Consider the following 17606-nt stretch of genomic DNA (forward strand, 5'->3'; position numbering starts at 1 on the left):
TAGGCAGAACAGCCTCCATCCCATAGATTGATGGAGATAACAAGTCTCTCCTCCATGGATGGCCTCCATCAGGCGCTTGGATTCTTCAGCATCAACACATAGCTTGTGCATCCCGAGATGACCCCTCTTGTACAGTTTACCCCCGCAGACGATGAATTGAGCAGCCATTCTTCGAATTGCCCTCTTATCTTTGGCATTTGCCCCTGGTGGATACGCTTCCTTTTCCAAGAAGTTCCAGATGTCGTAATACCAGGGGTTTTGGTCTTGTACCTTATCTATGGCAACAATCAGCTCGTAGGCCGGCACGAATTTCTGTTCAATGATGATCAGACGCATCTGGACTCCGAAAGGGATGTCTATCATAGAAGATAAAGTTGCTAATGAATCAGTGAACCTGTTGTTCTCTCTTAACAGATGAGCGAAGTTCAGTTTCTCAAACCGAGGAATCAAAACGTCCAAGGTCTAGTGATAGATTCTCATCTTTTCTTCTTTAACTTTCCAATCTCCTTTAGCTTGAGATACAACAAGGTTCAAGTCCCCGATGACATCCAACCGTTTTGCCCCTAGTTCTAGGGCGGTTTCTAATCCAGCAATACATGCCTCATATTCAGCCTCATTGTTCAACACTTTGAACCGGAGTTTGAATGCTAGAGGTATGCGGGAATTGTTGGGCGCTATCAGCAACACCCCTATCCTATATCCGTACTGGTTTAACGCTTCGTCAAAGTACACCGTCCAAGTCTCTTCTTCGACATGTAGAATGGCCACGTCTGGGAACAGATATTCAACTACTTCATCCCCGTCCACTGGGTGATCAGCTAGGAACTCCACTACCGCTCTCCCTTTCACTGACTTGCACGTCATGTACTTCAGATCAAATTCGGAAAGCAGAAGCAACCAACGGGTTAGCCTACCCGTAAGTGCCGGTTTCTCAAAGAGATATTTTATGGGATCTAATCTTGAAACCAGTATTACAGAGTGAGCTAACAGGTAGTGCCTCAACTTCCTGGTAGCCCATACCATGGCTAGACAAGCCTTTTCCAGCGGCATGTAGCGGGTCTCGTAATCCAGCATTTTCTTGCTCAGGTAGTAGATAGCCTTCTCCACTTTGTCCTCAAACTCCTGTGCAAGCATGTAGCCCATTGTCGTTTCGATCACTGATAGATACAGAATTAACAGTTTCCCCAGCTCAGGCGGTGACAACACAGGTGGGTTCTGTAAATATTGCTTGATCATCCCGAAAGAAACTTGGCATCAGTCATCCCATTGGAACTTCTTTCCTTTCTTCAAGAGACCAAACAGTGGTTCAAAAGTCAAGGTTAATTTTGTAATAAACCGTCTTATGAATTGCACTTTACACAGAAAGTCTCGCACCTCCTTTTTAGTCCTCGATGGTGGCATTTCTAAGATGGCCTTGATTTTAGAATGATCAACCTCAATACCCCTCTATGTGATCAAGAACTCTAGCATTTTCCCTGCTATAACACCAAATGTACATTTCTGAGGATTCAGCCGCAACCGATACTCTCTGATCCGTTGGAAGAATTTCTGCAAGGCGGTGTAGTGGCTCCCTCTTTCCTTGGACTTGATAATCATGTCGTCCACGTACACCTCAACCTCTTTATGGATCATATCGTGCAAAATTGTGGTCGCAGCCCGTTGATACATAGCCCCAGCGTTCTTCAAGCTGAACGGCATCACCCTATAACGATAGGTTCCCCACGGGGTAGTGAAAGCAGTCTTCTCCCTGTCTTCGGGTGCCATCGAAATCTGATTGTAGCCTGAAAACCCATCCATGAACGAGAGCAACGCATGCCTAGCAGTGAAGTCCACTAATTCATCGATATACAGCAGAGGAAAGTCGTCCTTCGGACTGGCTTTGTTCAAATCCCTAAAGTCCACACATACCCGAATTCTGCCGTCTTTCTTCGGCACAGGAACTATATTGTCCAACCAAGTAGGGTATTCAAATACCAACAGGAAACGTACGTCAATCTGGTTGGCGACCTCTTCTTTGATCATCAGAGCCCAGTCCGGGCGAATCCTTCAGAGCTTCTGCTTAACAGGTCGGGTCTCTGGGTCAAGAGGGATCCGATGTTGTACAATCTCAGGATCGATTCCAGGCATGTCTTCGTAGGACCACGCGAAAACATCTTTGAAATCTTTTAATAAAGCGACTAAGTGCTCGCGCTCCTGCAAAGACAACATAGACCCGATCTGGACCAGCCACGGGTCCTTCTCAGTACCAACATTAATTGTGGTGATTTCATCAACCAAGGGTTTTACAAACCTCTCCTACTCTTGATCAAGAAAATATTGCAAAACCGGAGGAATTTCTTCCTCGTCGTTTTCATCTAAATTTTGAAAATCTTGATTAATGCAATAAATTAAAGGCACAGAAAAGTACTCGGAAGCCACAGCCGTACCATTCTCATTAATAACATCCAGTCCGCCTGATTCCTCTGTTACAACTGACTCAAAGGAAAAAAAAAAAAAAAGACGACCTGGACAGGACAGTGGCATCCAGGTTATCACCCCCAAGAATACCGGACTCAGACTCAGACAAGCTGGAATCTGATTCCGACTCCACAGACTCAGGGGAATCAGCTTCTGGCTCACTACCTGACCCGGTGCTGCTCGATAAAAAGCCCTCCTTGTATTGCCAGACCAGGGAGGGTGCGATGGATGCATCGAGAATGCCTGAAGATGGGCCTATAGCCGCTTCATTCCCGATCATGGAAACTGAGAAGTTATCCCCCAAGTACTCCTGTACAATCTGCGAGGAGACAAGCGAGCGCTACCCCCATCTCAATTTCTATGCTCTCGGAATCCTCTTCCTTGCACTGCTCAGCCTCAGCTGGTGGGTCTGTCTGCTCTACGGCTACTTCATCCCCAGACAATTGCAAGTCAAAGAAAATCTCAAATCCCGGTAAGCGTCGCTTCTCTGCATTTAGCCATGGGTCCAGAAACCCGTAGAAAGGGAAGTCTTCCCTCTCCCAGACAAAGCGTCCATTCAGGGTCCCCTAGATAGGTTGGTGCACCAATTCATAATGCTTCCCGGTTTCCTTTGCTCTGGCTCTTCCGGCCATCTCTTTTCCTTTCCTCGCCCAATCCTTATTGGTAGGCAGATAACCAAGGCCAAAGGTATATGGGTTGTGTGGCACTTCGGCCGATGCTACAATGCCTTTCTGGCCACTTCGCCTGAATCCCATCCCGGGGATGTGATGTAGCTTGTTCATAAGGTAGACAGACTTTGCACTACCGTATAGGCCCTCATCAGCAGCTAGTATATTTTGTACAACCCGAGCCTCAGGTATGGTGAATCCTGACAAAAACACATCCTTCACGCCATGCTTAATCTCCAGAACTGGTATAGAAACCTCTGGCGGCATATGGATTGAAGAATTCCCAAAAACAATTGCCACCCCCTTCCCGTGGGGGTACTTCAGTATTTGATGCCAGGTGAAAGAGACGGCCTTCACCTGGTGTAGCCACAGCCGTCCCAGGAGTAGATTGAAGGTTGCGGGACCGTCCAAGACATGAAACTCAATGTCCCATTGCCCCGGACCAACCTAAGTCCGAATCTGAATAGTCCCCATCACCTCTCGGCTAGTATCATCATAGGCCCATATCACCTGGGCGGTAGGCACAAAATCCATGGGCTTCAACCCAATAGCATATACCGTTCTCGACGAATGCACGTTGATAGCAGATCATGTTTCAATAAGGACCACCGGTATCCATTTCTCTCTACACTCGACAGAGACATAGAGCGGTTTGTTATGATCTGAGCCCTCAGGCGGCAGTTCCTTATCAGTGAAGGTCAATGTCAGGGAAGCTCTTCCCCAAGAAAACCAACCCTACCAACTGCTCTGGAGTTGTATCAATTGAAAGCTTGGCCCTGTCCATTGCAGAAAGGACAGCTTGTTTGTGAACTCCTGAGGCCATAAGCAGTTCCCAGATGGAGATGTCTGCTTGAATTTTCTTAAGCTGTTTCAATACAGCCTCCTCCTCGAGCAGTTTTTCCTTCTACCTCTCTGCTTCTTTGTCCTTCCTAGACGCCTTTGGTTGATCCAAGTGTGGGGGCTTGAAATACTGCCCACTTCTGGTCATATGGTCAACCTCCTCAACATACCAGGTGTCATTCTGTTGGTTCTGTCCCCAATCTTCATCAGTGTAGGCAAAATGTAAGTCGTCATCTTCCCACCACATCCCGTCGGCAACTGACAGACAGCTATTCGGTTCCGTCACAACTGTTCTTGTTCTCACAGCACATTCCGTCCCCACAGGGGCTTTGGCCTTCCTAGCCCTCTCAAGATCCTCAAACTTTTCCTACTCAAACTGCTTCAGTGCAGCCTACTGTTCAGCGTCTACTGTACTCAAACTGCCCGGATCTTGAGCAAAATTCTTAACACCGATGTTCTCCGGCAATTTCTCATGATTTTCAGCCATTCCGACCACTGCTGATGTTCTCATTCTTGACAGTCCCTGTTTTGGCTGAGGTTGCTCAACAATATCTAGCTCGTCACTGAGCCACCCAGTATTTTCTGCCGATCCATCCAGATCAAACCAGTTGACAGTCACGTCCTCCAGATCCCGTTCATTGAAGAATTACAGATTCGCGATATCCTCCTCCAACTCTGCCAAGTCATCTAACCCTTAACTAGGTCCATCCTCCCGGACCACACTGATCTCTACTCCAACTGGCAACTCTACCCTCGGCTTAACCTGATCTGTCGATGTGATATAACCACTCGGGTTGTACGCAAAGCTCCCAGACCCCTCAGGCTATAAATCAGCATTCCCATCTGCCTCCAAAGTCGTCCTGGTTCTGTCTTCAACAGTCACCATCACCGGTTTAGGTTGGGTTTGGGAGATGCTCAACATGCACAAATCTGTGCTGTCTGGGATGAACACCTCAGGGTTGGGTAGGTGGGAGAGGGTGATGCATATGCTTGGGTCATATGGAATGGTCGCGGTTTGGATCAGGTTGATGTGTTTGGATGGTGGAGCTTGGTTATGTGGTGGGAGTGGGTTGGTGGGGACATTTGGTTTGTCAGGAGGTGCAATCACCTTGTTGTCAATAAGATCCTGTATCTCATGATGCAGTCTATAGCACTGGTCGGTGTCATGACCGTGATGTTGGTGAAAGGCACAGTATTTGGCCGGGTAATGGGAAGCAGGAAGTTTGTCTGGTAGTGGCCGCGGATCCAGGGGCTTCAAATGCCCTTTCTTGATTAGATCCCCCAGAGCTTTGGACAGGGGCATGTACAGTGGAGTAAAGACTCTCTGACCACGGGGTGGATATCTGGCTGTTTGTGAGCTAGTTCCGGACACACCGGTGAAGGGTGTAGCTATAGGTGTTTTTGGAGTGGTGGTGGTGACCATGCCCACATCAGAAGTTCTGGAAGCTGCAGCACTACTCATGCCTGCATTTGAACTGCGTGTAAATGCTCGCTTGGGCTGCTCTCTCTCGTGGTCAATCAGACCCTGCTTTATGGCGTCCTCAATCTATACCCCAATCTTATGTAAATCCGCAAAGGTGGGAAGGGGTAAAACGATCATTTTTTGCATCAGCTTGGGTTGGAGGTTACGCACAACTATCCGTATCTGATCCTTGTCGACCGGCCTGATGGTCATCATAGAAGCTTTGGCCCTCCAATGGGTTACAAAGTTAGAGAAGCCCTCTTTCGGCTCCTGTCTGGTTATTTCGAGATCACGAGTTGTGATCTCGATCTGTGTGTTGTAGGAGTATTGAGCTACAAAGGCCTCAGCTATCTCCTCCCAGCTTCTCTTGACAGAGTCCTCCAGTTTTGCATACTAAATAGTCGCAACACCCGACAGGGTCTGGCCGAAGAGTGATAGTTTCTGGAGTCTCGTCAAGCCATCAGGCATAAAATATTTGAGAACAACCTCAGACGTACCGTGGGATCCCCAGAACCGTCAAAACAGTCTATATGTGGCATCTTAAACCGGTCCGGCAAAGTCACCGCCGAATCGGTGTATCCATCCTCTATGTCCGGAATGGAATTCACAACTTGAGCCCTCTTGAATAGCTTTTCAAGCTTACTCATCTTCAGGGCGGTTGGGTCCATCTCAGATTCAAACGGTGTATCTATTGAGAAGGTCGGTGTTTTTGAAATCTTTGATAGAACTAGTGGCGGAACTGGTCCTGTTGGATCGTCCGTATCTTCCTAGACATTTGTAGTATCCCCGAGTGTTGCAACTCTAGGTGGGGATGGGGGTGGGGGTGGATGCGAAGCAAATGCTCCGGCTTGTTGCAGTTGCGGTTGTTGTTGTTGCTAAAGTCTGGCAATCAGTTCTATCTGTTGAGTCGCAACCTCTGCCTGACGCCCCACAAATTTTTCCTGGCGTGCAGCATCCCGCTGCATGGCCTACATGGTTTCTTGGAGCTGACGCATCATGTCCTCCATACTTGCCATAAGGTGCTGATCTAACTGAACAACAGATGTATCTCTCTCTGTGGTAGAAATGGAAACCTCAGCCCGACTACTCACTGGTGGGGTGGATAAGGACCACTGATCTGGTAACTACTATACTGATGAACTACGCCCAACTGACCTCCGTCTAGTAACTGGGGGTAATGAAAAGAACACTGCCTGTTCATCAACTACATCCTCGGATCGATGAAGTCTTCGACCTCTGATCCAGAGTACTTGGCGAATATCTGCCTGGTCGGAAGCAATGATGCTAAACTACCTTGCAAAAAGATAAATAAAGCATAATAAGGAAACAATAAGCAGAAAAACAGACAGCACTTCGGCTTAAATTACGACGACACGCAGTTGGCAATCATAAGTTGAGCACACTGTTCTCAATACTAATCACTGTTCCCAAATCACTGCCCTAAATCTGATACCCTCAAGTAAAACTCATTCCTCAAATACTGATGCCCGCAGGCTTGATACCCAGACTTGCAAACTAATACATGCATTCCCTGTGGAGACACACTCTGGCAGCATATATCAAGCAAGTAAGAGCCAAAACACCCCTATGGAGAGGTAGGGTTTCCCTGTCCTATCTTGTTAGGAACTAGGGTTTCACTACGCACGCAGCGGTTTCAAACAACCTACAATCGGGTGAGCAACCTGTTCTAGCTTGGAATGGTCACAACGGATTCTGATATGCACTAGATCGAATGGTCAAAAAGGGTGCCTCCGTAAAAACCAAGGTTTGTGTTCCCATCGTGGCAGAGCCCGTAATCGGTCAGCCTTATGGCACGCTTTTCCAAGCAAGCCTCGGGCAAACCGTTCAGGAATAGCAGACGACAAACATTGTGACTTAGGCACACCTATGCAAATGCAATGCAAAGAAACACATAAGTGTAGACAAAACAAGATATCATGAGTTCGAGTCAAGTTCTCTAAATCCCCAGTAGAGTCGCCAGAAACTGTAAACCGCCCGAACTCCGTTTCGCGCGCGAGGGCGTGAATTGTAGATCTAGCTACTACAGTTCAGAATCTAATCTCACAAGGTGCAATGTAAGATTGATAAATCACCAAAGAGTCCAAATCCGACAAATCGTTTTGAAAAATCGATTTTAATCAAAAAGTGACAAACATGCACTGCTTTGCCAGATTTCAGAGTCGCTACCTAAATATTTTATTTTGGGAAATTTAGGAAACCCTGACTCGTGCCTAAGGCCACGTGTCCGTCATCACCAAAGTTGCCTCGGCTTGGGAACTTGGGTACGAGAGGGAAAGGTCCTGAAATGAGCACCCCCGCTCGCCCGATCAAAGGATCGGCCTCTGCTAAGCATGATATGTTGTTTTAGAAAACACATGTGTTCTTATTCTGGTTTATTAGCTAGCTTATTGTGTGATGTGCACAGCATACAAGTATAGACTAAATCGCTCAATTTGGAAGAAAACATCTCATGGTTGTTTTTCAGAATGGTTTGAAGCTGCTACCTTCAAGTAGGCTAAAGTGCAGATTTGCCACCCTCAAGTAGGCTTAAAACATGATTTGCCACAAACAAGTGGGCTTAAAACTCACATTTTGATGAATTGTTCCAATATAAGTAATAAAGCCTTCATCCACAAGCATTCAAACAGTTAATCAACTAAGCAAATAGCCTCATGGCAAGCATGCTAACATGGCAACATACACATCTCATGCAGTATGCTAAAGCATAAATACTTATAGTGTACTCCGAGCCAAAGCAAAAGCTATTTAGTAAGCATGCATGATCCTAGCTATGTTGAGATGCCTAATGCAACACATGCAAAAATGCAACTAAAATAGGCTCGGCTATCTAGAAGGGCATATGAATGCAGCACTTGATAACATGCTTTGAAACACGTATTCAAGAAAGTGTATTGAAATACAATGCAGTTTGAATGATGCATCGAGCCCGGTGCATGCAAGACAGATGAATGAATGCAAACATGCGAAGTATAAGTATGCTAATTGAAACATTCCCTAATCTAACCACTAAAACCGGGTAAATAAAAGGAAGAAAGAAATGGGGTTGGAAGACATGCACACATGCACGCACCCTTATTACAAAATTTTCCCTCTCGACGGAGGGTCCAAATAATAAGCTAACTAGCTAATCCAAACTAATTAAACTAACTATTACAAAACGAAGCAAATTAACTAACAAGTTAACTGTAGACGCGCCCGCGTGGGCCTCGCTACGGTTCGGACTCGATTTGGGTCACGGTTCTAAATCTGAACCAAAGAGTCCAAATCTGGCAAATCGTTTTGAGAAATATATTTTTTTTGAAAGAAGTGCCAAACATGGACTGCTTTGCCAGATACAGAGTCGCCACCTAAATATTTTAAAATGAGGGGATTTAGGAAACCCTGACTCGGTGCCGAAGGCCACATGTCCGTCATCACCGGAGTTGTTCTCGGCTCGGGAGCTTGGGTACGATCGGGGAAGGTCAGCTATGAGCACCCCCTTTCGCCCGGTCCGAAGACCGGCCTCTATTAACCGTGATATCCAGTTTTGAAAACGTTTATGTATTCCTATTCCAATTATTAGCCTAAGATTACTATGTTATGCGCGCAGCAAACAAGTATAGACCAAATTGCCCAAATTGGAACAAAACATTCTATGTTCATTTTGAAAATGGTTTGCTACTCGCAAGTAGGCTAAAATGCAGGTTTTGCCACCCTTAAGTGGGCTTTTTAGAAAAGACGGTTTTGCCACTATCTAGTGGGCTTAAAACAAATATAGTTTTAACGCATTATCCCAATTTAAGCAGTTTGACCTCCACCCACAGGCATTCAAGCAATTTATCTCATGTAAACACTTAGCCGCATGGCAAGCATACTTTTATGGCAACATTCACACGCATGTTGGATGCTAAAGCATAACCACTTACATTGTACTCCGTGCCAAAACAATAAACTAGTTAGCAAATGTGCGTGTCCTAGTTCATGTTATTTTGCCTAATGCAACACATACAAGATGCAATTTTAGTTAGGCTCGGTTAACCTAAATATGGCATATGATATGCAACCAACTATTTCATGTATTCAATTTTGGAATTTGAAAATACGAATGCGGTTAGTATGATGTACCGAGCCCGGTGCATACCAACAGATGCATGAATGCACGCATGCATATCATAAGGTATGCTAATCTCAAAAAATGCCCTAGTCTACCCTTATAAGCAGATAAATAAAAGGGAAGAAAGAAATGGGGATTGGGAGACATACACACACTCACCCACACTTATTACATGTTTACCCTCACTCAGAGGGTTCGAATTAATATTACAGTCCCAAAATAATGAACAAACAAAATTATTACAAAATTTCTCTAATTAATTAAAAGAAAGGAAGCAAAAGGAAAGAAGAGGGTGGCCACAGCCTCTGCCTCGGGGTGCGCGGATGATGCATGCTCGAATCCGTCCTGCCCGGAAAACCCGTACTATACTCTTGTCGCCTCTGTTTGTACTGCCTTGTCTTTCTGAAAATTGCTAAAGTACTGGAACAAGCTCCTTGCATCCTGCAGAGCACCACCGGCCAGACAGAATTGCCACCGGCACTCCAAAATTCCCATCGGCACTTTATCGGATTCATCGGCATTCCAGATAGTGCCGGTCGGCACTAAATTCTGCCGGTTGGCAGAAACTTCCTGCAGAAGACAATTTGATAGCAAACAGAGAACAGACAGTGCATAGCATGGAGTTTTTGGACACATGTAAGCATGGTCCTACTTCTTATCATATTTTGAACTCAAAGAAGCATGACTTTCGATCCTTGAACCACCAATGGTACATGGTGGGTCAAAAGATCGAATTTGCCATTTGATATGAAAATGTATGCAACAAACAACATGAAAACCGGGGCCTTATCAAGATGGAGTCAAAGGTCCCGATGACCGGGAATCGAGGCACATTGCATCACTTGAAGTATGAATGGTCCTTGATTCCCACACTTAGTTTGACACCCCAAACCAAGTAAATGCAATGCATGTAATGCTCAACAAGGCTCAAATGTATCATGCCATCAAGATATAAAGCACAACAAGCATTATGCAACCAACATGATAAATGTATAATATCAAGCATAAGAGGTACAAACATGATATAAACATGGACCAAATTGACTATGGGATTGATGTGCTACAAAGCTTAATGGAACAACTATGCAACAAACATGGAGCAAACATGCAAGAGGGCTTAAAATGGCAAAGGGGCAGGCCCTCACCCTTCTCAAAACAGTGGCCAAGAGTGCTCAAAATGATAGACAATCAACTCATGTTAACAAGCAAACTCATGGTCCCAAAGCTAAGGCACACAAGGAGACAACTTACCCCCACCAACACGACCTCTCATGGCATGATCAAAGCCAAGCAAAAACAGAATTTGTGCATTCAAAATAGGACCCCAAGACTCCTAATATGGCAGCTAAAACATCTCCCATGAAGCATATGCACTAAGGCTCATTCTTAGGCATAAGAGGACACACCCCCAAGGCACTAAAGAGGCCATGCATGCACACATACAAGCATGATTCTTGGGCTAAGATGTGGTCCTTAGATGATGTTGAATCATGAGGGTTAATCACAAACATACATATTAGAGGTCAACATGCTCAAAGCTTTTAAGCTAAAATACAAAGCAACCTTAACACACATGTCAAGCATAACTAAATGGATAACCAACAAACCTTAAGCATGGAAAAACAACACTAAGAACTTCATGGAACTAAACCAATTCTCACAAGAATCATGGCCTAATCATGATATGTATTTCTAAGCAAGATGGAGCAATACAAAGCAAATATTACAAGCATACAAAGAGGCCCAAATCCGACTAAAAACAGAGGTTATATATGACCTAAGATGCCTAAAAAAATGCTGGAATGAAGCCAAGAAACATCAAGCACACATGCTACCCTCTTGAGCCCAAAAAGCAAGGAAACAAAACCATAAAGGGAGAGGGGTGTCCCTCCCCTATGAAAGACTTCAAACCAACTTTTTTGACACTAAAATACACTGATTTTTAGTGATGAAAAGATCAAAGTGCTGAGGTGAACAAAACCTTATCAAAGAGGCACCAAAATAGACCAAACAAGGCCTATGAGGATGAGTTTGCACTCTAACCACAAAGTGACCTTAATGAAAGTGCTAGAGCAGGAAAATATGAGCCTTTTTTATGTTATACACAAGATCCAAAACAATAAACAAAATAGGTAGAAAACCAATGCAAGTTTGGGGAATAAAAGGGAAGATGCTCACCCTTGAAGAACCCTTGAAGAACAAATGGTCTAGCCTCCTTCTTTGGATCAAAACCAGTCCAAAACTCAAGAAACAACTCCTCCAAGTCCCTCAATCTCGGAATAAGGTGTAATGGTGTGTGTAATGGTGCAAAAGTAAGGTAAAACACACCTTTTGGGCCAAGAAACACACACAAGAAGGGATAGGGAGAGAGGTATAGAGATAATATGTATCTATATCTCTAAAGGCTGATTTTTTCTTCTGTTTTTCTAACCTAGAACCAAGAGGAAAGCCCCTCTCTTATAGGACTCCCTCTTGCAAAGCTTATTAAACAAGCTTGGCTAGAGGGAAATCCCTCCATACACGTGTATGGAGGGGAAAGGAGTTGGTGCCAGCTATCACAGCTGGCACAAAATATCTCCATAAAGTGGAGGAACAGTGGTTGGCTGCCCAAAAAAGCTATTTCGGCAAAAAACAGTGCCGACCGGCAATAAAGTGTGCCGACCGGCAAACAAAATTGCCGATGGAAGAAAAAGACCAGCCGGTGGCCTCCAGCCACTGCCGGTGGTGTATGGGGATGTCTCACAAGGCATTCCCTGCCCCTCTAAGGCAAACCAAAAGTGTTTGGTGCAAAACCAGACACTAAACAGTCGAGTTCGGGGATCCTGAGGCAAGGCGCGCGAGCCGAGACCTCCGGGAACTCCAAACGAACACAAACATGGATGATCACCGAGCATTCAAACGGTGACGTCCAAGTCTTGAGGACGGTCAAAAATGGGGTGTCTACAGTTGCCCCTCTTTGACAGAACTCGAAAGTCATAACAATGACGGGAGTGAATGTCAAAGCCCAAAGATGACCCATTTTTGACAAGGCCGAAGACTCAGGCAAACAAACAAGACAAATAAGATATGTGCCCGGAGGCAGGGTCAAAATGCAAGACAATGCACGAAGCCGAGCATACTTATGATCATGCAAGGAAAGCTGTAACGAAGCACACATGCGACAGTTTTAAGCTAGCATACCAAACTACACTACAATGCAGAAAGGATGTAAGAGAATTATGGAATTCTCAATACGTCTCACTCGGGAGATACAATACCTGTGCGGCTCGTCTGGTTGCACCAGCTGCAAATGAGCCGTACATACAATATCGTGCCTGCAAAGAAAACAAACTTAACAGGTACAATTTTGTTAGTAACGTGCATGACAATGCAAGAATAGTGGTGTACTCGAAATGCGTGACAGCGCAAAGTAAGTAAAGAGCATGACAATGCATATTGAAATACAACTAGGCAAGCGGAGCAAGCGGTCTACGCAGGCGACGAAATTGATCATAAGCACGCGGTCTACGCAGGTGACGAAACAAACAAGCGATCTACGTAATTAACACATGCGGTCTACGCAGGTGACGAAACTAAGCATGCGGTTTACGCAATCAAAATATGCGGTCTACGCAGACAATGGAATTGAGTATGCGGCCTACGCAATCAAAATATGCGGTCTACGCAGATAATGGAATTGAGCATGCGGTCTACGCAATGCGGTCTACGCAATGCGGTCTACGCAAGCAAGACATGCGGTCTACGCAGGTAATGAAATTAAACATGCGGTCTACGCAATCAAGACATGCGGTCTACGCAAGTAATGAAATTTAAACATGCGGTCTACGCAATCAAGACATGCGGTCTACGCAAGTAATGAAATTTAAACATGCGGTCTACGCAAGTAATGAATTTTAACATGCGATATACGCAATCAAGACATGCGGTCTACGCAAGTAATGAAATTTAACATGCGGTCTACGCAATCAAGACATGCGGTCTACGCAAGTAATGAAATTTAACATGCGGTCTACGCAATCAAGACATGCGGTCTACGCAAGTAATGAAATTAAACATGCGGTCTACGCAAGTAAAGGAACGTACTATTACACAGCATAATCAAAACAATTTGCGGGGCTCACAAAGCATGAAAAGGATACGGGGCGGGACATTCTTCGCACGCATCGAGCGTTGCTTGCAGAAGTTGTGGCCTGAGGTCAACTCAAAGGTTCACGTTTCAAAGGTGTGATTTCCCGTATTGTGAGGGCGTCCAACAACGCGGCTGACCCGAACAAAGATGCGGAAGGTGCGTTAACCGCAAGGGGAGTTTCACCGGTATCAATTCTGATACTTGGCTACCCTGCCATTCTACGTTTTATTTCCCTTTTTACTAGTAGTTTAAGCACATTGCACTGCCTCAGGCAGGTTTATTTTCTTTCTCAAAATTCACACACTTTGTAAAACATGTGATGGGGAACGAAACGAATCGTTTTATTCAAAAGATGTTGCATTTGTGGATCTTCTGTGCATCGCATCGCAGGGTTTCATACCACAATGTGAACGAAATTAAACTCATTTTGGAAATTCGCCATCGTAATAATCAGGTAGTGAACCGACTTACAATTCGATAAGCAAAACAAAGCCATGACACAACCAAACAAGTGTGAATACAACTCGATAAACAAATCAAGAGCTCAAAGAGAGCGAAATACAACTCGATAAGCAAATGTTCAAAAACTCGACAAGCAGACAGGCGTGGTTCCGCAAGAGTCTACCGCCGGGGAGGGGGTTGGAGGTGTTGAAGTTCCCCAATTCTTAGCATAAACAGCTCAGGAAACCAGGAGGAAGCCCACCGGCACGGTGTAGGGACCACCGGCTGCAAGGAGTGGCTACCGGCCGTATGTCTGTTTTGTCGGCAAACTGAAATGGCCGGTCGGCATATTTTTCTGACCGGTCGGCATATATTTTTGGCCGGTCGGCACTAAACGAGGGGCACCGCCAGAATGTTGACACATGTCCCCCCACTCAACCTTATCCCCTACAAAAGATCCCAGCTTCGTAGTTTTCCTCATTTTCACACTGATTTGCTCCAATGGAAGAGTTTCTTGCTCAAAACCTCACAGCTTGGATTGCTAGCTTGGATGGCTCGGAAAAAGTGAATTTCCGGGGTTTCGGCATAAATGCACTATTCACTCTGGGTCGTACCCCGTTGCATCTCCCGTTTCTTCATGCCGCGGCAAGGTTTTGGAATCCGGTGACACATGTCTTTAGCTTTGCCGGGCAAGAGATGTGTCCTACCTTTGAAGATTTTCGAGCCTTAATGGAGTCCGAGCGCGACGAGGAGCTCCTACCCCAACTTAATTTTGGCCATGCCCAATCCTTAGGGCGCATGTGTGGACTCAGCATGCGCGATGCCCGGTCCCTAATTAGTGACGGGATGTTGGACATCCCGAGTTTGGCCAATCGATTTTCTAATGCTGGTGATCGCAACAACCATCACTGGCAAGGCTTCCGGCGACATGCCCTCTGTTTGTGCATGCTATCCCATTTTCTATTTGTCTCGGGCTCTGGAGGGGCTAGTGCCCGGCTGATTGAGGTTGCCCAAGGCTTGAGAGAGGGCAAGAGCTGTATTGCCATGGCTCTGGCCGAGACTTTAATGGGCTTAGACGCCTTTTATCGTCATGAGACGACTAGGTTGGCAGGGAGTCCACTACTGCTACAGGTAATATTTCCCACCCAATCTCGCATTTCTGTATTGCTCACATCACTCGGCCCTCGAGCTCAGTCTTTTCTCACAAAACCCCATTCTCACTTTTCTCTCCTCGTAGATCTCTCTATTCTTTAATCTCTCATTTTTCAATCCCTCCCCAAGTGTGGTTGATGGATAAATTGCAGGTTGTGGACTCCTGCCCAGCATATTCAGCTCGCGGCTACTTCTTTCGGCACCGTCTAGTCAATGCCTTGGATGAGGAATGGTGGTTCGCTTGGATGTGCCACTTGTCCGCAGACCGTATTGCTTGGCGGTGCCCTTGGTTGAACCTTCCGGCAATGAGTTACAACATGCCTCGACAGACTGGGATTCAACTGGTTGGTCTCACTCATTGTGTATTCTATTTCCCATTTCGGATTCGACGCCAATTTGGCCATGATCAGACCTGCCCGCCAGAGGGGATAGAGTATCATGCTGCATTCCCAGCCTGGGGTGTGCAGCTTGCTTGGCAGGCCACTGCGTGGAGGATGAGAGAACTCCTGGCCCCCGCTCCTACTTTCAGTTGTACTTTATCTGACGAGTGCATAGATTGGCTCAATGAAGAAGCACAGATCGGGCCCAGCTTGGCATCAGAGGCTTCGACCAGCTCTGGGAGGGGGCGCAGGAACACCTGATTTGACCATGCCCTAGATTTATTGCTTTATTAGTACTTTCAAGTTTTCTTTCCTGAATGTAATAAAAAGCAACTTCAATTGTTTGTAAGAGCAGGAGAACTCTGTTTTGAAATCAATGAAATTGAAAGTTCTGGTACTAAGAATTTTCCACTTTGGTCCGAAAATGGTCGAAGTTGTAAAAAGATTATTTGAACAAAGCCAGCTTATATTAAAACTTTTCAAAAACATTTTTGATGTGGATCAGAACTGGACACGCCTGAGATCTGTCACTTGAGATGCACAACCCCAGATTCCTGCAACTGGAAAGTTGCCCCTAGTCTGAAGAGCCTCGTAGCACTGCATAGCAACGGAAAGTTGCCCCCAGTCTGAGTGGCACTGCACCAGAGATTCCAACGAGTGTTGATGAATAAAGATGGCTGAGATGATCAAATGGACAAAGTTGATCAGGGAAGTGTTATGGCTGAACTTCAGGATGAAGCTGCCTACGTATCGCAAACATGGGAATCAAGCCTTACGTAGTTCCGGCTTGGGTTCGCTCGAGTATTTTCACTCTCCTTTTGCGCTCTAACTTTTGCCAAGGCCGCCCTTTGCGGGTTTTCAGCCCTGCGAGCTCAGTTCTTATATTTTCTAATTTTTTTATGCTCTAACTTTTGCCTAGGTCGCCCTTTCGGGTTTTCAGCCTAGCGAGCCTCTCAAGGATAGTATTTCTTCAACTTGTCCATATTGATCGGTTGAGAGAATTCTGAGCCATCTAAGTCCATCAGAACCACAGCTCCGCCTGACCAGATAGCTTTGATGATGTAGGGACCAGTCCAATTGGGTCTGAACTTGCCCCTCGGGTCATGGATGGGAGCTCGGTTGTCTTTGAGTACCAAATCCCCTTCCTTTAGATTTCTGGACTTAACCCTCTTGTTAAAAGCCCGAGCAATCCTGCGCTGATAACTCTGAACGTGGTACAGTGCTTTCAGTCTTCTTTCATCAAAGAGCATTAGTTCCTCGAACCTGCTCTGCTGCCAATCTGCCTCAGCTATCTGACACTCGGCTAATACCCGTAAAGACGGAACTTCAATTTCAATAGGTAGAACAGCCTCCATTCCATAAACTAACGAATACGGAGTTGCTCCGGTAGAAGTTCTAATCGAAGTTCTGTAGCCCCACAGAGCAAACGGCAACTTATCTGGCCAATCTCGATAGGTCTCCACCATTTTCCGCAGTATATGCTTGATGTTCTTGTTGGCGGCCTCAACTGCTCCACTGGTTTGCGGCCGGTATGTAGACGACTTATGAAAAGCCACGTTGTACTTCTCCAGCAAGTCGACCACTTCTTTCTTAAAGTGGGATCCATTATCCGAGATGATCTCATTTGGCACCCCGTAGCGACAAATGATGTTGTTCCTGATGAACTTTGCGACGTGCGACGCTTTCAACACCGCGTATGATTGGGCCTCGACCCACTTTGTGAAATAATCTATTGCTACCAGGATATACTCATGTCCGTTCGACCCCTTTGGGGTAACAGCTCCGATCACATCGATCCCCCATACGAAAAACGGCCACGGGGAAGTCATGTTATACAACTTGGATGGTGGGATATTCATACGGTTTGCATGGATCTGGCATTTGTGGCACCGTCGAACAAAGCCGATACAATCCTCTTCCATGGTCGACCAGTAGTAACCCTGCCTAAGGATCTTTCTGGCCA

The sequence above is a fragment of the Camellia sinensis genome, chromosome 7, assembly GCF_055761805.1.
Source record: "Camellia sinensis isolate YWXY chromosome 7, ASM5576180v1, whole genome shotgun sequence".
Taxonomy (NCBI): Eukaryota; Viridiplantae; Streptophyta; class Magnoliopsida; order Ericales; family Theaceae; genus Camellia; species Camellia sinensis.